Genomic DNA, 24,473 nt, shown 5'->3' on the forward strand with positions numbered 1-24,473 from the left:
ACCTAACCTGTCCATTATTAAACATCTTTACCAAATATGTGCGAGACCACATATCTTCACCACTCTTCCTGGTAGCCACTTCAACCATTTATGGTGATGGTTCTTCACTCTCACCTTCTGGTTTAATTTCACACTTCTCTCTTTTACTCTACCTCTATCATGATTCTCTTTCTGTCTTAATTGTGTCTCTTCTACGGACTGTGCCAAATTTGGCTTTAACAACAAGAATCTGGTTCGTGGCTGTCGTTTGAGAAACAACTCTGCTGGTGTTCTACTCGTAGTTGTATGAGGAGTATTTCTATATGTAATCACAAAATTAGCCAATTTGTGATCCAATGACAACTGTTGTTTCCTTGGATTTGGATCTAACATTTGTTTTATGAGGGCACATTTTACAATTTGTGCAGTGCGCTCTGCTGCACCATTCGAAGCAGGATGGTATGGTGGAACCTTGGTATGTTTCACACCATTTTTGCTTGTGAACTGTGCAAATTCTTCTGAACAAAATTGTGGTCCATTATCCGAAAAAATTTCATCAGGGAGGCCAAATGAAGAAAATAATTTTCGTAAAATGCCCAATGTTTTGCTTGCTATTATTTTCCACATTGGAAACACCTCAACCCACTTCGAATGGCGATCAATCACATTGAACAATTGTTGTCTTTCTAACTCAGCAAAATCAATATGTAGTTTGCCACACCCTGGGAGGCCATTTCCATAGCTGTAATGGTACTGATGGTGGTTGCTTGCTTACCGATTGACATGTCGTACACTGACTCACGATGTACTCTATATCTTTATCAAGACCTGGCCACCATAAATAACTGAATGCAAAACTCTTGGTCAAACACATTCCCAGGTGCTGGTCATGGAGGTCTCCTAATAATTTGCACCTGAATTTATTTGGTATAACCACTCTTGCACCCCACATGATACAATCTTTATCGACTGATAATTCATTCCTACGAATGAAGAATGAATGTGTATCTTTGTCTGTTACCTGGTTTGGCCATCCATTTGCAATATAATCATACACCTTTGACATCACTGGGCCACGTTTGGCTGCTCTACCAATCTCTTCAGCTGTAACTGGCAGTTCATCAATGTATGAAAAATAGAACACCTCTTCCCTATCGGGTGTAACTTGTGATGGGGAAGGCAATCCAGACATTGCATCAGCATTACTGTGATCAGCTGATCGTCTGTATTCAATATCATATGTATATGCTGACAAAATCAAAGCCCATCTCTGCATTCGTTAATGTTGGAACTGCAGTTAATGTTGGAACTGGGGACTTTGGATGGACGATTGCTGCTCGGGGCTTATCTTCCTTAACGATGGTAAACTTACAACCATACAAGTATTTGTGAAACTTCTTGACACCAAAAATTAATGTCAAAGTTTCCCTTTCAATTTGCACATAATTACTCTCACTGGCACTGAGAGTGCGTGAAGCAAAAGCAATTGGTCTCTCCTCCCCACTACTTAATACATGAGAGATTACTGCCCCAACTCCATACGGAGAGGCATCACATGCTAGCTTAATCTCCTTAGATATGTCATAGTGAACGAACATGGTGCTCTCTACCAATTTGCTTTTACACTCCTTGAATGATGTATCACATTCTTTTGACCACTTCCAATGGACTTGTTTTTTTCAATAGTTCATTCAGTGGATGTAATACTGTAGCAAAATTTGGTAGGAACTTCCCGTAACAGTTCAAAAGACCCAAGAATGAACAAAGTTCAGTGACATTCCTGGGAGTAGGTGCATTTCTGATTGCATCCAATTTTTCCATGGTTGGAGTAAACCATCTTTGTCTACTCTGTACCCTAAGTACTCCACTGAGTTTTGAAATAACTCACACTTGAGAGCAGATACTCGTACTCTGTGCTTCTCTAGACGTTTGAGGACTTCATTCAATATGTTATTATGAATTTGCCTATTTGGTGCTGAAATTAGTATGTCATCCAAATAACATACTACCCCTTCAATACCTTGCAAAATCTGGTTCATCACCCCTTGGAATATGGCAGGGGCAGAAGACACTCCAAATGGTAGCCTATTAAATTGATATAGGCCTAGATGAGTATTTATAATCAAACATGACTTGGACTCCTCATCTAGTTCAAGCTGTAAGTAGGCATTCATAAGATCCAGTTTTGAGAAAATCTGACCAGCTGTCAGTGTTTTGAACAAATCTTCTATATTCGGCAATGTATTGGGAACATTACCCTCTCGAACCTGCTTTACGGTTACTTTATAATCACCACACAATCTTACCTTACCATCGGACTTAGGTAAAACAACAATAGGTGTAGCCCAATTACATCGATCTATCTTACAAATAATGTTCTCAGTCTCTAGTCTTTTAGTTCTTGCTCAACTTTCTCCTTGAGTGCATATGGTACGGAACGTGGCTTGTAAACCGATCTAGCACCCTTCTGTACCCTGACTCTTGTCTTGAAGCCTTGGATCGGACTGCCTGTTTCGGATACTGCTTGATAACCTCATCTGTTGATGAAAATCTCACTTCCACACAGAAAATCTTACTCCAATCCAGCTTCAGTAAGCTCAACCAATGACTTCCTAGTAAGGAGGCAGACTTGTCTCCTTTCACTGCTATTAGAGGCAAGTTCATAAATTGATCTTTATATTTCACCGGTACGGTGATACGACCTACCACAGGAATGTTCTCTCCCGAGTAGCCTCGTAGCTCTATCTTGGATTTCTCCAGTTGGAAATCACGCAATTTGTTGAGGTATAGTGACTCCGGCACTATACTCACGGATGCACCCGTGTCGATTTCCATTGATATTTTGAATCCCGCAACATCTATGTGGAGTTGGATGCTTTCCGAATCGCTGTCTGTTAACCTCGTGCTCCTGATGACGTGTAACTCTAACATATCCATGTCCTGTTGTTGTTCTCCCATGCTATGTAGTCTCTTGGGATTTCTACTCATAGGTTTGAACGCTGGACTCATAGCTTTAAAAACTGGTTTACCCTTCAGTCGGCATGCCTTCGCAAGATGCCCAGTCTTCATGCAGAAGAAACACTCTGCCTTTTTAATCTCTATAGCTGTTCACACCGTGTGCTGTATTTTACCTCGGATTTTTAGCTTTTTTCCAAAGACAGAAACTTCCAAAGTCTCTCTGTCAGCTGGCTGAATCCTTCACCAACAAAATTTAAGCTTTAAATCATCCGAAAAATCCCGTCTACCATCGCCAAATGTGATATATTCACAGTGCACAGCACACACAGCTCCTAACACGGCAGGCGGCTCTCTCAGAAGTCTCCGGAAATCTGCCTAGTTCTGTTTATTATTAACCCTGCACTTGCAGTATACAATACATCCACATCCACAGTGTGGAGCTGCAAACATTACAAGCTTACAGACATTGCAGCAAACCATTCCACGACACGATTGGGCTTTAAAAAACATTTATTAACCTGACGTCTTGATGCTTATTTAGTCTGAAGTGCCAATATTATATTATTAAAGGATATTTAATTTAAATATATAAATAGCGAATCTTCTGTTGTGTTGATGTGGGGAAAAAGGAAAAAAAGAAAGATTTGCATTTATATAGCACCTTTCACGAACACCGGACATCTCAAAGAGCTTTACAGCCAATAAGTACTTTTGGAGTCTGGTTACTTTTGTAATGTTGGAAACGCATCAGCCAACGTATGCACAGCAAACTCTCACAAACAGCAATGTGATGACCAGATAATCTGTTCTTGTTGTGTTGATTGAGGGATAAATATTGGCACAAACTCCAGGGATAACTCCCCTGCTTTTCTTCGAAATAGTGCCACGGGATCTTTTATGTCCACCTGAGAGAGCAGACGGGACCTCAGTTTAACGTCTCATCCAAAAGACGCCACCTTCGACAGTGCAGCACTCCCTCAGCACTGCACTGGAGTATCAGCCTAGATTTGTGTGCTGGAGTGCTACTTGAACCCACAACCTGCTGACGCAAAGGCGATTGTGCTACCCACTGAGTCAAAGCTGACACATACAAGGGTAAATCATATAATCATAGAATGGTTACTGCGGAGAAGGAGGCCATTCGGTCCATCGAATTACGTGCCGTCTCTCTGCAAAAGCACTTCAGCTTGTCCCACTGCACAAAAATAATAATGTTTTGATAAGGAAGTTGAGATGGTGTGGTAGAGATGGTGGAAAGTATATGTAAGTTACAACATGGAAACTGGCCATTCGGCCCCACCAGTCCACGTCAGTGTTGGTCCTCCACATAAGCAAAAAGGTCCAAATCAGATCTACCCACCTTGCTCCCTTTCCCCTTCATCCACCTGCCCACTCTAAGCTTGAACATTGACACATTTTCTGGGAAGTGAGTGAATTAATTGGTGGCGCTAATGCTGTTCCCAAGATCTGAATTTATCTATTGAATTTATCGAATGAATTATTGTTTATTTAACTAACTAATTCCCTACTCTACCTGAAGCTGCATGGAATGTACTGAATGTGGGAGCAACTTCACCACACGGGACTGCAGCGGTTCAAGAAGGCGGCTCACCACCACCTTCTGAAGGGCAATTAGGGATGGGCAATAAATGCCGGCCTTGCCAACGTCCCGGAACAAATTAAATAAAGTTTGGGAACACTTATTTCATTTATTAATTTGCAGCTGATGTCTTGCTCCTTAAACCCAATTTATATTAATTCAGGGGAGGCTTATTGAGTTTGTTCATTCCTGGCTGTTTCCGGGTTTTTAGTGGCCGACTGCTCCAAAAAGAAAAGCTCCAAGTTTCTCCGGCATAACTTTTCATTTTGGAGCGGAGCAGATGTTTTTAAGTTCTGTGGGTGGAGTTTAAGGTCTGCGCCGAAAAACTGAGGTTGCCAGGGTAACGAGGGACACACTGAAAAATTGATGCACAAATAAAACATTTCCCCTTTTTAAATAGATCACAAATTGAGACTTTGGACTGAAATCTCACCATATGAAACAATATGAAATTCCTTTATTCCTTTTTAGCATTTATAGATTTTTTTCCACCTCTACAGTGTGGAGTCGTTGCAACCCGGGCCGAAAGGCAACCCCCTCACCCTACCTTGCACCGGCACACACCAATCCCGGGCCTAAAGGCCCCGCCACATCCCCTCGCACCGGCCTGCACCTATCCTGGACCGAAATGCACCCGCACTGGCCCGCACCTATCACTGGCCGAAAGGCCCCCTTACCCTCTCGCACCAGCCTGCACCTATCCCGGGCAGGAAAGGCCCCCACACTGTCCGGCAACTATCCTGGGCCGAATAAACCCCACACCAACCCGCTTCTATCCCAGGCCGAAAAGACCCTCGCCGGTACCGTGTTAACATTAGCGTCTTCTCTGCACCGATTTTCTCTTCTCTGCGCTGATTTCCTTAAGTGTAGGGAAGGTTTTTCAGAAACATAGAAACTTAGAAACATGGAAAATAGATCCAGGAGTAGGCCATTCGGCCCTTCGAGCCTGCACCACCATTCAATAAGATCATGGCTGATCTTTCACCTCAGTACCCCTTTCCTGCTTTCTCTCCATTCCCCTTGATCCCTTTAGCCGTAAGGGCCATATCTAACTCTCTCTTGAATATATCTAACGAACTGGCATCAACAACTTTCTGCGGTTTAGAATTCCACAGGTTCACAACTCTCTGAGTGAAGAAGTTTCTCCTCATCTCGGTCCTAAATGGCTTAACCCTTATCTTTAGACTGTGACCCCTGGTTCTGGACTTCCCCGACATTGGGAACATTCTTCCTGCATCTAACCGGTCCAATATATTTTCTATGAGATCCCGTCTCATTCTTCTAAACTCCTGTGAATATAAGCCGAGATGATCCAGTCTCTCCTCATATGTCAGTCCTGCCATCCCGGGAATCAGACTGGTGAACCTTCGCTACACTCCCTCAATAACAAGAATGTCCTTCCTCAGATTAGGAGACCAAAACTGAACACAATTTCCAGGTGAGACCTCACCAAGGCCCTGTACAACTGCAGTAAGACCTCCCTGCTCATGTAGTCAAATCCCCTCACTATGAAGGCCAACATACCATTTGCCTTCTTTACCGCCTGCTGTACTTGCATGCCAACCTTCAATGACTGATGTACCATGACACCCAGGTCTCACTGCACCTCTCCTTTTCCTAATCTGCCGCCATTCAGATAATATTCTGCCTTCATGTTTTTTGCCACCAAAGTGGATAACCTCACATTTATCCACATTATACTGCATCTGCCATGCATTTGCCCACTCACCTAACCTGTCCAAGTCACCCTGCAACCTCTTAGCACCCTCCTCACAGCTCACACCGCCACCCAGCTTAGTGTCATCTGCAACTTGAAGATATTACTCTCTATTCCTTCATCTGAATCAATAATGTATATTGTAAATAGCTGGGGTCCGAGCAGTGAGCCCTGTGGCAACCCACTAGTCACTGTCTGCCATTCTGAAAAGGACCTGTTTGTCCTGACTCTCTGCTTCCTCTCTGCCAGCCAGTTCTCTATCCATGTCAATACATTACCCCCAATACCATGTGCTTTAATTTTGCACACCAATCTCTTGTGTGGGATCTTATCAAAAGCCTTTTGAAAATCCAAATACACCACATCCATTGGTCCTCCCTTGTCCACTCCACTGGTTACATCCTCAAAAAATTCTAGAAGATTTGTCAAGCATGATTTCCCTTTCATAAATCCATGCTGACTTGGACCGATCCTGTCACTGCTTTCCAAATGCGCTGCTATTTCATTTTTAATAATTGATTCCACCATTGTCCCCACTACTGATGTCAGGCTAACCGGTCTATAATTATCCGTTTTCTCTCTCCCTCCTTTTTTAAAAAGTGGTGTTACATTAGCTACCATCCAGCCCATAGGAACTGATCCAGAATCGATAGACTGTTGGAAAATGATCACCAATGCATCCACTATTTCAAGGGCCACTTCCTTAAGTACTCTGGGATGCAGACTATCAGGCTCTGGGAATTTATCGGCTTTCAATCCCATCAATTTCCCTAACTCAATTTCCCCGACCAGTAAGGATTTCCTTCAGTTCCTCCTTCTCGCTAGATCCTCGGTCCCCTAGTATTTCCGGAATGTTATTTGTGTCTTCCTTCGTGAAGACAGAACCAAAGTATTTGTTCAATTGGTCTGCCATTTCTTTGTTCCCCACTATAAATTCACCTGATTCTGACTGCAAGGGACCTACATTTGTCTTCACTAATCATTTTCTCTTCACATATCTACAGAAGTCAGTTGTTATGTTCCCAGCAAGCTTCCTCTCATACTCTATTTTCCCCCTCTTAATTAAACCCTTTGTTCTCCTCTGCTGAATTCTAAATTTCTCCAGTCCTCAGGTTTGCTGCTTTTTCTGGCCAATTTATATGCCTCTTCCTTGGATTTAACACTGTCCCTAATTTCCTTTGTTAGCCACGGTTGAGCCACCTTCCCCATTTTATTTTTACTCCAGACAGGGATGTACAATTGTTGAACTTCATCCATGTGATCTTTAAATGTTTGCCATTGCCGATCCACCGTCAACCCTTTAAGTATCATTTGCCAGTCTATTCTTGCCAATTCACAGCTCATACCATTGAAGTTACCTTTCCTTAAGTTCAGGAACTTTCCTTAAGTTCAGAAGGGTGCAATGTGCCATTTTAGAAAAAAATCGTACTTGGCCAAACTCACTTAAATGGCCAGAAATGGTGCACCCGGCAGCTGGCACCCCCAGTGACGTCAAAAAGTCAGGAACTAAAAAAATCAGACATTCCTATTTTAGAATAGCGCAGAAACTTTGGTGAAACTTGCAGATTTTAGTCTGCTCAAAAAAAACCAGCGTAGGACAAAAAAAGGCCGCAGAATGGTGTGAAAATTCAGCTCTTCGATTTGACTGTACAGGGCATCATTTCAAAATTTGCAGATGACACAAAATTTGGAAGGATCGTGAAAAGTGAGGAGGATCGTGATTGACTTCAAGAAGACATAGACAGGCTGGTGGAATGAGCGGGCACATGGCAGATGAAATCCAACGTAGAAAAGTGCAAAGTGATACATTTTGGAAGGAAGAGCGAGGAAAGCCAATATAAAATAAAGGGTATAATTCAAAGGGGAATGCATGAACAGAGAGACCTGGGGTTATATGTGCACAAATCATTGAAGGTGGCAGGGCAGGTTGTGAAAGTGGTTAAAAAAGCATGCGGGATCCTGGGTTTCATAAATAAGGCATCGAGTACAAAAGCAAAGAAGTTATGGTAGAGCTTTATAAAACACTGGTTTAGCCTCAACTGTTGTGTTGTGTCCAATTCTGGACACCACATTTTAGAAAGGATGTGAAGGCCTTAGAGAGAGTGCAGAAAAGATTTACAAGAATGGTTCCAGGGATGAGGGACTTTAGTTATGTGGATAGACTGGAGAAGCCGGGGCTGTTCTCCTTAGAGCAGAAAAGGTTGAGAGAAGATTTGATTGAGGTGTTCAAAATCATGAGGGTCTGGACAGGGTAGATAGAGAGCAACTGTTCCAATTGGTGGAAGGGTCGAGAGCTAGAGGGCACAGATTTAAGGTGATTGGCAGAAGAACCAAAGACCACATGAGGAAAAACTGTTTTACGCAGAGAGTGGTTACGATCTTCACTGCACTGACTGAAAGACTGGTGGAGGCAGACTCAATTGTAACTTTCAAAAGGGAGTTGGTTATGTACCTGAAGGAAAAAAATTAGCAGAGCTACGGGAAAGGGCAGGGGAGTGGGACCAGCTGAGGTGCTCTTGCAGAGAGCTGGCATGGGCTCGATGGGCCGAATGGCCTCCAGCTGTGCTGTAACCATTCTATAATTCCAATTCCCAAATGGCTGCAATTACTTGTTTAACTCTTGACAGCTGCACTCTCTCCAAAGCCCACTGGAACGTATTAATGGCGGATTGATGTCTTCATTTAATATGTGTTTGGCAAACTCCGTCCAATGCCAGAACATAAGTACATCACACTTATTTATGTAGATCAAATCTGAAGCACAGCTTGTCCCAAAACCTGAGCTAATTTATTTAGGTCGTAGTTATTCATTTAGTTCGCTGCTCCCCACAAATTGCAATTAAATTTGTCCCAAAATTTAAAGTTTAATTCTACCTAAATTCAAATGTTTAAACATGAGAAGGTAGAAATTATAAACAACTTATTGGCACGAGAGATGGATGTAGATCACGGCTGGTACACAAAGTTCAAACCAAATGGCGGCCAGATTGGGTGGCGCATGTCAAGGATCCAACTGGTGTTGGGAAGAAACATGAATAGTAATTAAAATGGCTATTTTATGATATAATCAGTACCACCCATTAAAAATAATGTCATCAGGTATTGATAAGTGTCACATGATGTGACAAGATCATTGTCATGTCCAAATAAACAATGCAATTGTGAGGGTAACGATTAACTGTGCTTTTATTTCAAGACATTCCCAAATAACACGGAATAACAAAAGCTATACAAGAGGGTGTAATCGCTGTCAAGTTCTTACACCTCAGCTAGCCACTGAGTATTCAGTTAACAATATGCAAGTACCCTCCATTGTAATCACGACACAGAAAGTGACAACAGGACGTGTGCAGAGTTGCAAGAAAATTAATGCATTACAGACGATGCACTTCTGTAAATGGGTTCGCAGACTGTATTGATAGCATTTTGAGAAGGTTGTGGGTTCAGACCACACGATCGACTTGAGCACATAATCCAGGCTGACACTTCAGTTCAGTACCGACATAGTGCTGCTTATTCAGGAGTACTGCTTCTTTCCAGATGAGATATCAAACTTGTGGCCTATCCGCCAGTGAAGGAAAATCTATTTTAAACATCCTTGATGACAAGAAGAACTTTAATGCAAAGGCAGAATTCTAATGATGGCTAAACCACTTTAGAATGCACGTTGAGAATAGGAACTGCTGGAGAAATTCGGTCGCGCCTCTGTTGTGGCGTTAATCCAGGCGGAGCGGTACTTTTAGCGCCTTGAAAAGGTTTGCGTCTCCCGCCCAGAAATTCGTCAGAATCTGTCGAAGAGCTGACAGGGACGATAAATCAGCCATTGCACAGCAGAACTGGCGGGGGACGGGGGCGTGGGGAGGGGGGGGCGGGGTGGTGGCAATAACGGAAGATTGGTCGGTACACTTTGCGGACCCATTGCACCTGAGCGGAATTCCGAATCAGATCCCGGGAAAAGCCAAGTCTTAAAGGCACGGCATAGTAATGCACCCATTAAAGTTTTCAAAACCACTTGTTTTCCCCAAAGCCGTTTTTTTGCGTTGTTGAAGAGTTACGCCCGTTTTTTACGGGCCAGACTATGCCCCCAAAAAACTTGCAACTTTCCCCATTTTAATTTTTGAATTTGGCGCTGCGCAGCCTGTCCTTCAGCTTTGGGGGCGGAGCCTAAGGTCTGCGCCGAAAAAGGAAGGAGCACTTCTGCGCATGCGCAGGGAAAAAAAAATGGTGTTTTCTACGTGACTGCTATGGGCGCGCATGCCCAGTCTAGCTCCCGGTCTGCATTCAGACATTTTTAAAGAGCCAAATGTGTGTGAGAACTTTTGTTCTGAGTGGAAGAATCAGAGCTGCCATCTGCAACGTGGTTCAAGGACCAAGAACTTCTCACAGGACGAAGTGGAGGCACTGGTTCCTGTAATTGCGGCCAGATGGCACGAGCTGGACACCAGCAGAGTTCAAATAAAAGTTAAATCAAAAGAAATGAAGAAACGCTGGAACCAACTTGCAGAAGATTACTGTGCAATAGTGACCACCCCGAGGTCTGGAGGCCAGTGCAAAAAGAAATGGCAGGACCTTGGTCAAGCAGTTGGTATTAGTAATATTTTCATTTATTCAGTGGAATTGCAATTGTAAATGTGACATCTGTATATGTCCCACCCAGCAGAAAGACACCCTCTCTAAAAAGTTATATTTTCATCTTTGCAGAGGAAGGTGGCACACAACAAAAGGGAAAGAACTCGAACAGGAGCAGGCCCGGCAAATCTGCACCCATTGTCATACTTGGAAGACAGAGTCGCTGCTTTGATGGGTCCTGCCTGGAGAAAAGCAGCCACCACTGCACAAGCTGGGCCCACACTCCAGGGAGAGGGTAAGTCCTGCAAATTCCACAGTCTGGCTTTGCTAAATGTTAAGTACTGCGCGGGCTAGCCATGCTTCGATTCATGGGGATGTCTCCGTCAGCTACGCTTTGGTTGAGGCAATTTGCTATTATTCATCGTGGTCCTTCAAATCAGCCTGCTGCCTGCACTGTGTATGAATACTCATCCCACCCTAACTCCCCCTCTGCTGCGAACCATTTGTCTGTTCTGTTATATTTTGAAAAACTTGAGGCCAATCCTGACGAGTTCGAAGCCGATGCAGAATAAGATTCAGGCGCAGACGAGCCTGAAGAGGAGAACATCTTCCAATCCAACCCTCCAGACAAAGAGCATGGGAGTGAGGGGGAGGGGGAGGATGAAGCCCCCACTGTTGTACTCGCTCTGGAGGAGGTGCTGGTGCCACCCATTGAGGTGCCAGCCCCTTTCCTGAGTTGTGCGAGTGGTGGGACATTTCCTGGTTTCCCACAGTCCGAGGCTGGGGATTCCAGTGGGATGCAGCGAGCCACATCCAGGGCCCCACAGTCCGAGGCTGCAGGTCCCAGTGGGATGCAACAAGGCACACCCAGGGCCCCACCGTCTGAGGCCGTCGGTCCCAGTGGGATGCAGCGAGCCACACCCAAGGTGAAGAGGGGAAGGAGAGCTTGACAGTGCTCTCCTGAGGTGCAGGATCAACAGATGCGGTTCAAAGGATGGCAATGAGTGCGGAGAGCATTGACCTTACGCGATCACTCCTGGACACCATCGGTGGGATGGGTGATGAGATATCGGGACTGTCGGGAGAAGTAACAGAAATCTCACGAGAAATGGGAACACTGTCCGGGCACATTAGGGAGGCAATGTTGCAGGCAGCTGATACACTGTCGGTGCACATGAGGGAGGGAATGTCGCAGATAGTTGAGTCACTGTCAGCGCACGAGAGGGAGGGAATGTCGCAGGTAGTTGAGATGCTGTCAGTGCACACGAGGGAGAGAATGTTGGAGTTCGCTGCTGCAATAAGGGAACACGCCCAGACCCCGCGGCCATTGACAGAATCAACTGCCACTCCCATTCCAATCCCCAAACCAACTTCTGAAGAGGCCCAAGCCGGGCCTTCCACATTACTGCCTGCCCATGCCCCCCAACAAGAAGTGCGCATTACCCGAGATGCTCGAAAGCATCGGGCAGGGGTGGAGTCAACAAAACCAAGCGCAGCGGGCGGTCTTAGAATAAGGTGGAGGAGAGATGGGTGCAGCCTTTCTTTGCTGCTGTTGTTGTTATTGTTGTTATTATTATTATCTTTGTTACTGTTGTTTTTATGTTATTGTTATTTAACTGTTCCCAAATTAAAAGTTTTTTGTAATTGATGTAAATTTACAAGTTTAAAAGTTTGTAAGTTATCTTAAAGTTTGTAAGCGATCTTAGCTGAATAGTTTAAAGTTTGATACGAGAATATTTTTATTAAAGTTAAGTTAAGTACAAACAAGTGTTAACATTTTTAATAAACCTAATTATATATTTTAAATTATTACTGAATCATTTACATTATTTGTTCCATTAATACAACACAACATTACAGAACAGGTCCAAAGAGTAAACATGGTCCATTTGAAATAGTTGCCGCTGAGCCTTCAGGCAGCAAAGTGTTCATGGATGAGCTGCTGGTGCAAGGTTCGAGCAATCGGTAAAGGGGCACGAAGGCCTGCACTCCTCCGTCGTCCTGCTCCGGGTTGAGGTAGTTGCATGGCTTCCTCCTCCTCCTCCTCGTCATCTGCATCTTACTCCTCATCGTCAGCCACTCTCACATCAGGTGGGTCTTCCACTACCAGCTGCTGCTGCCTCATGATGGTTAAGTTATGCAGCATGCAGCACACAACAGTGAACTGACCGACAATCTCAGGAGAGTATTGCAAGTAGCCCTCGGAATGGTCATCGGAAACGCTGCTTCAAAATGCCAATGGTGCTCTCTAATATGCTGCGTGTGGCAATGTGCGACATGTTGTATTCCCGCTCAGCTTCCATCTGGGATACCCGTAGGGGGGGGTTCATGAGCCAGGTGGTCCGCCAGCAGCCAGCTCTGCCCTTCTGGCTGTTGCTGAAACATGGCAGATATAGCGCTCTCACGTAAGATGAAAGCAATATGGATGCTCCCAGGGTATCTCGCATTAATTACCGTGAAGCGATGCATGTCGTCACACAGAAGCGGCATGTTCAACGAGTGCAAGCCTTTTCTGTTCCTGTACATCACAGAATCCTCCAAAGGTGCTCGCAAGGCGATGTGGTTATAATCAATGCAGCCCTGTACCTTGGGGAAGCCAGCAATCCTGGAGAAGCCCACAGTCCTGTCACACATTGCCAGGGCGGTCATGGGGAACTTTGTGCAGTCATTCCTCCGGGCATATAGTGCGGCAGTCACCTGCCGAATGCAGGTATGTGTTGCATGTTGTGAAATGGCACACACATCCTCAGTTGTGGCCTGGAATGATCCGGATGCATATAATGAACGTGCAGCTCTAACCTTTACTTCAACTGACAAAGCAGTCTTCTCAACGCTTCTCGGCTGCAAGTCTGCTTTTATTAACTCACAGATCTCGGTTACAAGCCTTCTGACATAGTCTGCATCACTCAGGTGCAGGTATGAGCGCCTGTCTCGATATACCCGATGTGGGTAAGGCCTCCTGCCCATCATCCTACATGCTCTGAGGTTCCTCAGGTGATGCTGTCTGATTAAACTTCTCTTCCGCAGCACCATCATACAGAAAGCTTGCACGAGGTGTGGCATTGTCAATATTGCCCCCATAAAGAAATTGTAGCTTTGCAACAACCTCAAAACACTAGGACAAAGCACTCACTCCTCTTCTTCTCTCTCTCTCTCTCCAAGGTGAACGCCCTAGTATGGACCACACCCAGGTCTGTGCACGCGCAGTAGGCTTGCTTACTACGGGAAGCAATGAAGACATTTGGGGCAACAAGCACGCTATGCAATTATTACTGGGTGCGATATTTATTAGTTTTACATTGTGTCTGAGTAAGGAAAAGTTTGTGCCGTCTCCGCTGCTAACGGGGCTCGAGGCACACAGGGTCGCACCTTCCTCCCCCCCCCCCACCCATCCACCACCCCCCGGGTTACTTTTGAGGCCGAGCCCCAAATTCCTGTGTCCGGGCGAGGGAGCGATTCTGCCGGCCGGCGTTCTGACCCGTGAGCCCGGTGAGGTGAAGTTCGATAGTGGGGTGGTACTTGAAAAAAAAATCAAAAAATTCAAGAATTCAATCACACTTCCCAATGGATATAATTTCTCCCTTTTAATTTTCAAAAAATGAAGATTTATGATGCATATTCTCTGTGTCTAAATAATGCATTCTTCACTTCCTCTGAAATCTTGGCTAAAAATAATGGTGTCTTTCGGCGCCGATTTTGTAATGTGTGCTGATTTTTGTTACGTGCCCAGAAGAGTTTTTGGGAGTGGTCACATATGCCATCGTAGAAAAAAGCTAATTTGGCCAAACTTGCTCAAATGTCAAAAATTGGTGCAGACATCAGGTTACGCCCCCGTGACACAAAAAAATCGTAGCCTAAAAAAAATCGAACCTAAGTGAAATATGCTGGCGCAGAAAATTTGGGGAAACTTGGGAGATTTTAATTTACTCCAAAAAAAGACGGTGTACGCCAAAAAAATGGTGCAGATAATTGGGGAATATTGAGCCCATGTATTGGGGTAGAGTTTCTGTTAGTTTGCGTGAGTATTATCAACACAATCCGTGTGAGATCAACCAAGCTAGCACAAAAGATCGGGAAATTTTCAACCGAAGTTACGTCCAGCATAAAGCGAGTTATTTCGTCCGAAACCGGCCCCGCCCACAAAACTGGCCACAGCCTCAGATTGAAATAACGCGAATGGTGAGTTTTCAGTAATTGCATCCATGAGCAGCCCTTCGATGAGGCTCTTCAGAGTTAGCTCAGCTTTTTTAGACATACAGGCACTAGTCGGCATGTTTTAAAAGTTTTAAATATTAAAGAAAATATTTACTTTATTGGTAACCTGTGTACACCGATGTAACTAGTAAATCTTATAGTATTGTTTTTTAAAGTAATTAAAGTGATTTAAAATTAGGTTACTCACAGGTGGAGGACTGGACACTGTGATTAAAATGCTTATTTTTTTGTAATAAACATATTTTCAGCTGTATTAATAAAACTGCATTTGGTTACCGCTCTTAAATACATCAAGCAACATTTTGAATTCAAAGAAAAGAAAATATTCATTACGATTACGCTGACCGGTTGCCACAATGAATTTTAGCGGAAACTTCAACAGTAATCCAACCTGCGCAATTCGCGTCCAATTTCTTGATTGTGCCCAAAGCGGAAACTTACCTCCATTGTGTTAATATATATGTGTGTCTGTGTGTGTGTGTGTGTCTGTGTGTGTGTATCTGTATGTGTGGATATATGTGTGTCTGGGTGTCTGTCGGTCTCTATGTCTGTGTATCTGTGTCTGTATCTGTGTATTTGTGTTGAGGACATAAGAACATAAAAACATAAGAAATAGGAGCAGGAGCAGGAGCAGCTTGCTCTGCCATTCAATAAGATCACGGCTGATCTGATCATGGACTCAGCTCCACTTCCCTGCCCGCTCCCCATAACCCTTTACTCCCTCATTGCTCAAAAATCTGTCTATCTCCGCCTTAAATATATTCAATGACCCAGCCTCCACAGCTCTCTGGGGCTGAGAATTCCATAGATTTACAACCCTCTGAGAGAAATTTCTCCTCATCTTATTTAAATGGGCAGCCCCTTATTCTGAGAATATGTCCCTTAGTTTTAGTTTCCCCTACGACTGGAAATATCCTCCCTGCATCCACTTTGTCGAGCCCCCTCATTGTCTTATAAGTTTCAATAAGATCACCTCTCATTCTTCTGAACTCCAGTGAGTATAGGCCCAACCTACTCAACCTATCCTCATAAGTCAACCCCCTCATCTCCGGAATCAACCGAGTGAAACTTCTCTGATCAGCCTCCAATGCAAGTATATCCTTCCTTAAATATGGAGACCAAAACTGTACGCAGTACTCTAAGTGTGGCCTCACCAATGCCCTGTACAGTTGTAGCAGGACTTCTCTGCTTTTATACTCTATCCCCCTTGCAATAAAGGCCAACATTCCATTTGCCTCCCTGATTACTTGCTGTACCTGCATTCTAACTTTTTTGTGTTTCATACACAAGGACCCCCAGCACTTTGCAATTTTTATCCATTTAAATTATAATTTGACTGCTGACTGTTGACTGATCTCTGTGCCTGACTGAACGAGACGATGGGTGATGAAAAGAAAACAGGTACTGCCAAGAAAGCTGCCAAGAAAACAATCAAGGAAACACCACCGAAGGGCAGCAGGAAGCACAGAAAGTCGAGGACGGAGAGTTACTCCATCTACATATACCATAACCCAGGTCGGTGATTGGAGCGTGGGCAGGTACAGCAAGAGCGGCGAGGTTGGGACGCAGGAGCAGCGAAGGCTTGCAGAGCGATGTGATTGGGGCCCAGGAGAGGCGAGAGTTCGGGGCCCAGAAGAGGCGTGGGCGCAGGGGCAGCACGGGCCAGCCCACACTGCGATATGTGTGCTCACCAGGTCCGTGCAGCAGAGCTGGCCTCCAATCGGCTTGCTTAATCCTTGCCACTGGACCAAAACCTAGCTCTTCAAGCCCGTGTGGTCGCTGGTGTGCAACGGCCACCACACGTTAAAAAAATCCATGTACAGGCAACTTCCACTCGTCAGGATGTAGTTCGTGACCTGGAATCTTTGGTCCTTCATTGAAACACCTGTGAACTCATGGAACGCATCCCTTTTTGGCGTGGAAGCAAGTCATCCTCGATTCGAGAGACAGGCTAAGATGACGAAGAAGCAGAAGAAGTATTTGTGTGTGTGTCTGTCTGTGTCTGTTTCTATGTGTTTCTCTGTGTCTGTGTGTATGTGGCTTCCTGAAAGGGTGGTAGAGGCAAAAACCTCACCACATTTAAAAAGTACTTGGATATGCACTTGAAGTGCTGTAATTTATCAAGCTATGGTCCAAGAGCTGGAAAGTGGGATTAGGCTGGATAGATCTTTATCGGCCGGCATGGACACAATGGGCCAAAATGAATATCTTAAATTTACACAGTGCCTTTCACGACCACTGGATGTCCCAAAGCGCTTCACAGCCAATGAAGTATTTTTTGAAGTGTAGTCACCATTGCAATGCAGGGAATGGCCTCCTACCGTGCTGTAAATTTCTATGATTCTATCATTCAATTCGCCCGCCTTCTCCGTTCTCCCACTGTTTAATTTCCAATCCTTTTTTCTCATTGGTACAGGCATCTTCCACCCCTTTAATTGGAGTTCAGGACTGGAATATCGGTCCTTCATTGAAACTCATCCCTTTTGGTGGGGAAGCAAGTCATCCTCATTCGAGGGACCACCTATGATGATGATGATGATGATGATGATCTGTGTGTCTGTTTCCGTGTGTGAGTCTGTATGTATGTATCTGCCTGTCTGTGTGTATCTGTGTGTCTCTGTGTCTGTGTGTCTGTGTATGTCTGTATGTGTGTCTGTGTGTGTCTGTGTGCCTGTGTGTCTGTGTGTCTATGTATGTCTGTGTGTGTGTCTGTGTGTGTCTGTGTGCCTGTGTGTCTGTGCATCTGTATCTGTGTGTATGTGTCTGTCTGTGTCTGTCTGTGTGTCTGTGTATCTGTGTCTGTGTGTATATGTCTGTCTGCGTCTGTGTATCTGTGTCTGTGTGTATGTGTGTGCATGCGTGTGTCCATGTATTTGTGCATATCTCCCTGTGTTAGAAGTATTTAAAATGCGGTTTGCTGTATATCACGTTATTGTTGAAGCTTTTTATAGTGGCCAGCAACTATAAAACTTTTTAATGAAAGTTGCAATAAATTTCATATAATAGGAGGCTGGTTGGGAATTGCAGGAGTATAACTCAATTCAACAGTTACACCACCTGAGTGCTTTGTGAGTGTTAGCTATGTCAGACACTTCCTGCCAGACACTTGTTCATATAGTCAGTGGTTTATTTTTTAAACATAACATTCAAGGGCCGACTTATGGGTGGGGTTGCACTGGTCAGTGAAACAACCAGCCCACTGAAGTGTTAAGGCTTGGCAGATTTTAATTTCCTGGCATTGTTAGTAAGCCCTGACTCTGTCCTGTCCGAACCTGACAGGATTGATGCCGGCTGGGGGTGTGTGGGCTGGGAGGGGGCGGTGGGGGAGTGGGGGAAGTGGAAGCCTAGGATAAGGTTAGGTCCAAGTGATCTTTATGGGGACAACAGGCTCCTCCTGGGACAAAAGGAACCCATAAAAAAAACTTCTATCTCGCCGGAAATTCTTGCTGCCCGAGATTGAGCTTGCGGTTAAAATGGGGCGTGCATTACGATGATGTCTGGGGAGGAATCGACACTGCCATTTAAGCTGGTAGCCTTCCCGTGCCTGAATTGAGGCAAGTGGAATTGGCGGGGAGTCCGAACACGTCAGGAATGCAGTGTGAATGCCACCCGTCGCACCATTGTATCAATGGTCTGCACCGTTCCCGCCGGGGGGACAAATAAAATAGTCCGTTCAGCCTTGTGTTCTCTATTACGCACCCATTGTTCCTCCGAGCTTGTGGACTGTCCTAGAGTTTCCGTCCCGAAACGCAAAGCGGCAGGAACCAGACTCTCGTTTTTCTATCCATCCTCACTTTGTTGAAATCACAGTGGGGGCAGATTGCATTCAGGTGTCCCAGAGCACGAATAACCACTGAGACTTTGGACATGAAGCACAATTGAGAGAGGAACCTGCTCGAATGTCTCTCTATTAATCTACCGGAAAGGTAACTTGTGTGAGCTTGTTTGCCGCATGCGGACTGTTATTTCCTTGGACTGATTGTTTTCATATTTTTTTGTTCCATGAGGGAGAGAGTGAGATCATAGCCTAGCAACAGTCAAGAGAGGAAGAATTACAGATCACCCTAGCAACAGCCAGTGTTCAAGATTGAAGAGAGGTCTTAGGATGTTTATAGTAGCGCCTTACCATAAACATCCCACTAAACACCATCGCAACCTACATGTAAGAAACATAGAAACATAGATGCATAGAAAATAGGTGCAGGATCAAGCCATTCGGCCCTTCGAGCCTGCACCGTCATTCAATATGATCATGGCTGATCATGCAACCTCAGTACCCCACCCCCGCCTTCTCTCCATATCCCTTGATCCCTTTAGCCGTAAGGGCCACATCTAACTCCATTTTTAATATGTCCAACGAACTGGACTCAACAACTTTCTGTGGTAGAGAATTCCACAGGTACACAACTCTCTGGGTGAAAAAGTTTCTCCTTATCTCGGTCCTATATAGCTTACCCCTTATCCTTAGACCGTGACCCCTGGTTCTGGACTTCCCCAACATCGGGAACATTCTACCTGCATCTAATATATCCAATAAACTGCATGTCAGTTCATTGGATATATTCAAGAGGGAGTTAGGTATGGCCCTTACAGCTAAGGGGATCAAGGGGTATGGAGAGAAAGCAGGAAAGGAATACTAAGGGAATGATCAGCCATGATCTCATTGAATGGTGGTGCAGGTCTGAAGGGCCGAATGGCCTACTCCTGCACCTATTTTCTATGTTTCTATGTTTCTATGTAACCTGTCCAGTCCCGTCAGAATGTTCTAAGTTTCTATGAGATCCCCTCTCATTCTTCTAAATTCCAGTGAGTACAAGCCTAGCCGATCCAGTCTTTCTTCATATGTCAGTTCTGCCATCCCGGGAATCAGTCTGGTGAACCTTCGCTGCACTCCCTCAATAGCAAGCACATCCTTCTTCAGATTAGGAGACCAAAACTGCACACAATACTCAAGGTCTCACCAAGGCCCTGTACAACTGCAGTAAGACCTCCCTGCTCCTACACTCAAATCCCCTCGCTGTGAAGGCCAGCATGCCATTTGCTTTCTTTACTGCCTGCTGTACCTGCATGCCAACTTTCAATGACTGATGTACGAGAAATGCAAACCTTTGTGCACAAGAATCAGCCGAAGGATGATGCATTGACCAGATAATACTATATAAAGTGTTTGATAAAGAGAAAAGTGTATCAAAAAATAAGCTTTTGTGTTAAGTTTGAGAAGAGAGAAACCTACAAGAATTGAGCGCATTCCTACGTTCAAATCTGCTGGAAAAACTCCGCTTGTAAATTGTGTAATACTCTGAATAAATAATGGCACTGAAATCCCGGCCTCCCCAGGTCTGCACGGAGTGTGGACCGACCCGGGGAGGCATCGCAAAAGCCGTTTTTTGGCACGCAATGCGTGTGTGCCGAAAACCGGCTTTTCCGATCTGTCAAGTTCTGGCTTGACAGATCTCACGCATTTCGGCAGCCAGGACATTTGTGTGGGTAAGATTGTGCTACTTGCCCATCTCTTGTCCAGTCAATGTCCTTAAAACTCTTGTGCCGGGTAATAACAGGCACATAGCCAACTTTTACCAGCATAAGAGTTTTAACACATATAAAAAACATATCAAAATAACATTTAAAACCACATTTCTCTGTTTTAAAACCCTGCCCACTAAGGTAAGTTTATTTCAAACCCTTATTAAACAACATTTTTTTTAAATCAGAGAAATGTTTTTTTTTTGTAACACATTTATTGACTTTAATTTAAATTAATGTTAAATATGTGATTTTTTTCTATTTTTTATTTGTGTTTTGGTGTTTGGTGGGGTGGGGGTGTTTCTCATTCATAATAATGAGAACTCCTTCTTATTTTTGATCAATAAGGGAATAAGGGGTTATGGGGAGCGGGCGGGGAAGTGGAACTACGTCCATGGTCAGATCAGCCACGCTCTTATTAAATGGCGGAGCAGGCTCGAGGCATCAAATGGCCTACTCCTGCTCCTATTTCTTGTGTTCCCTTTATTATGAATAAGAATATTGTACCTGGATTGGCTGCCCAGTGCCATTTGACTCCAGCTTCCCCCTGTGCATCTCCAAGGCATGAGCGCACTGCGATGCGCAGGGAGAGGAGGCCTCCGACCAGGATCGCTGGAGGGCGCGGGAGCAAACGGTAGGTGCGGATCTTTTTGACTATTTTATGGCAGGCGCCCGCGGGAAGCCCAGCACCGGGATTTCAGGCCGTACACTCCGCTTTTGCATTGTTTTTTATCTGAAAGTAGAAAAAAGCAAAGTGATGATAATCAGAAGGCTAACTTCATTATGACTCAAGTGAACAATGTGAATGCTGTTTAAAACAACATATTTAAGCTGATAAGCTTCACAATTACCCAGCAACGGATGGCATCTCCAATATCTAGTAAGGGACATCAGTGGGTCACAGTGGAGCAACTGTTCCCCACCGATGTTACAAAGCAAGACAAGATCTTGAGCACATAAATCGAGGCTGACACTCCAGTGCAATACTGAGGGAGTGCTGCACTGTCAGAATTGCCATCTTCCGGATGAGATGTTAAACCAAGGCCCCGTCTGCTCTCTCAGGTGCACATAAAAGAATGGCACTATTTGGAAGAAGAGCAGGGGAGTTATCCCCGGTGTCCTGGCCAATATTTATCCTTCAAACAGCATCACTAAAACAGATTACCTGGTCATTATCAGATTGCTGTCTGTGGGAGCTTGCTGTGCACAAATTGGCTAACGCGTTTCCCACATTACAACAGTGGCTACACTTCAAAAGTACTTCATTGGCTGTAAAGCACTTTGAGACGTCCAGTGGTCGTGAAAGGCGCTATATAAATCCAAGTCTTTCTTTCTTCCTTTTCAAGAATCGAAGAGAGAATGGATGTAAATGTCCCATTATTTAACCACATGGTGAGTTAAATGAATTTTGATGGCAATATGTTCAAAATGGGTAGTGAAGGAGAAGAAAATGTGTGTGGTCGAGCCGGATGTGATTTTGAGTGACCAACCACATGATCATTTTTGTATAAACTCTTCTGCTAACCGAGAGAGTAATACTGGCTTGTATCCTCACAATATTCTCCTTTACAGAATAATTACTGATTGCCTGAAGGAACGCCTGCATACACTTGACAGACTTCTACCCATGTAGATTTGATGAGGAAATAAACAGAATGAAACAGTTTCTTTGAAATTTCTTTTGTATTTCTACTGATACAAAAGCAAATTACTGCGGATGAAGAATCTGAAATACAAATAGAAAATGCTGGTAATCTCAGCAGGCCAATTAGCATCTGTGGAATTCACGTTTCGGTTCGGTGACCCTTCGTCAGAACTGGAAAAGTTAGAGATGTAACAGATTCTTAAGGAAGTGCAGGGGCAAGGAAAGGGGGAGGTTGGTGACAGGGTGGAAGGCAGGAGAGATTAGAGACAAAAGGGATGATGGAAAAAATGAGATGGTAATGGAACAAGTTAAGAAACAAAAGATGAGTCTAGATAGGGTCTTGTCTATTCATTCCTGATGGCACAACTGCTGGAAGTAAAGGGGTAGAGCTTGACTTTGTACAATAGTGTAAAACGGGTGACAGCGAGTTGGCAGCCTGGTTTACATTTCTCCCATTTTTATTTCCATTGACTTGAACGTCTACCATTGATAAGGACAGGTGCAGGATCATAATGTTGACAACAACAACTTTCAATTATATAGCACCTTTAAAATAGGAAGACGTCCCATGGTGCTTCACAACAGCGATTATCAAACAGAATTTGACACCAAGCCACATAAGGAGATATTTGGACATGTCACCAAAATCTTGGTCCAAGAGGTAGGTTTTAAGGAGCGTCTTGAAGGAGGAGAGAGAGGTAAAGAGGCGGAGAGGTTTAGGGAGGGAATTCAAGAGCTTAGCACCAGGGCAGCTGAAGTTACGGCCGCCAATGGTGCAGCGAGGAAAATTGGGGGATGCGCAAGGGGGGCAGAATTGGTGGAGCACAGACATCTCGGGGGGAGGGTGGGGTTGTAGAACTCGAGGAGGTTACAGAGATTGGGAGGAGCGAGGCCATGGGATGATTTGAAACCAAGAATGAGAATATTGAAATCGAGGCGTTGCTTAACCGGGAAACAACATAGGTCAGCGAGCACAGGGGTGATGGGTGAACGAGGCTTGGTGCGAGTTAGGACACGGGCAACCGAGTTTTTGGATGAGTCATCGCTGTCGACAATTTAATCCTTTCATGCTGGAAGATGCAAAGCATTGGGGACAGATTATCCAGTGCAGCAATGACATAATGGAACCTGGGCAAGGAAACGATTGTTTGAGTGAGCACACCTACAGTGTAGTCAACAAGTTTACAGAGGGTGGAAGATGGGAAGTGCGTTGGAACCTCGGGGTAACAAAGGCAGGGATGAGCTAAGGCAGGGGCAGAGATGGGTGGTATTGCAGAGGTGGAAGTAGGCAGTCTTGGTGATGGGGAGGATATAGAAACATAGAAACATAGAAAATAGGTGCAGGAGTAGGCCATTCGGCCCTTCGAGCCTGCACCACCATTCAATAAGATCATTCACCTCAGAACTCCTTTCCTGCTTTCTCTCCATACTCCTTGATCCCTTTAGCCGTAAGGGCCATATCTAATTCCCTCTTGAATATATCTAACGAACTGGCATCAACAACTCTCTGTGGTAGAGAATTCCACAGGTTCACAATTCTCTGAGTGAAGAAGTTTCTCCTCCTCTCGGTCCTAAATGGCTTACCCCTTATCCTTAGACTGTGACCCCTGGTTCTGGACTTCCCCAACATCGGGAACATTCTTCCTGCATCTAACCTGTCCAAGCCAGTCAGAATTTTATATGTTTCTATGAGATCCCCTCTCATTCTTCTAAACTCCAGTGAATATAAGCCCAGATGATCCAGTCTCCCCTCATACGTCAGTTCTGCCATTCCAGGAATCAGTCTGTTCAACCTTCACTGCACTCCCTCAATAGCAAGAACGTCCTTCCTCAGATTAGGAGACCAAAACTGAACACAATATTCCAGGTGAGGCCTCACTAAGGCCCTGTACAACTGCAGTAAGACCTCCCTGCTCTTACACTCAAATCCCCTCGCTGTGAAGCCCAACATACCATTTGCCTTATGAGGCTGGAAGTTCAGCTCGGGGTTAAGTAGGACGCCGAGGTTAACCCAATGTTTCTCTCGCCACTGATGCTGCATTTTATTTCGGATTTCCACCTCTGCAGTCATTTGCTTTTTGCGTTGTGCTGGTATTTGTTTATTTGGCGTTTTTCTTTCGTGCTTCCAATTCCCACTGCATAAAACCTGTCACAGCAAAAACAATTCGCCGTGTAATTGGAAGGATGACTTTTGTACGTGTTCAATGTTTTCCCATTGCTTCTGTGGGAGTGCAAACAAAAAAACTGACGTGAGTGCTCATTAAGAC

This window comes from Pristiophorus japonicus, chromosome 5 (genome assembly GCF_044704955.1).
Source record: "Pristiophorus japonicus isolate sPriJap1 chromosome 5, sPriJap1.hap1, whole genome shotgun sequence".
In the NCBI taxonomy this organism is placed as follows: Eukaryota; Metazoa; Chordata; class Chondrichthyes; family Pristiophoridae; genus Pristiophorus; species Pristiophorus japonicus.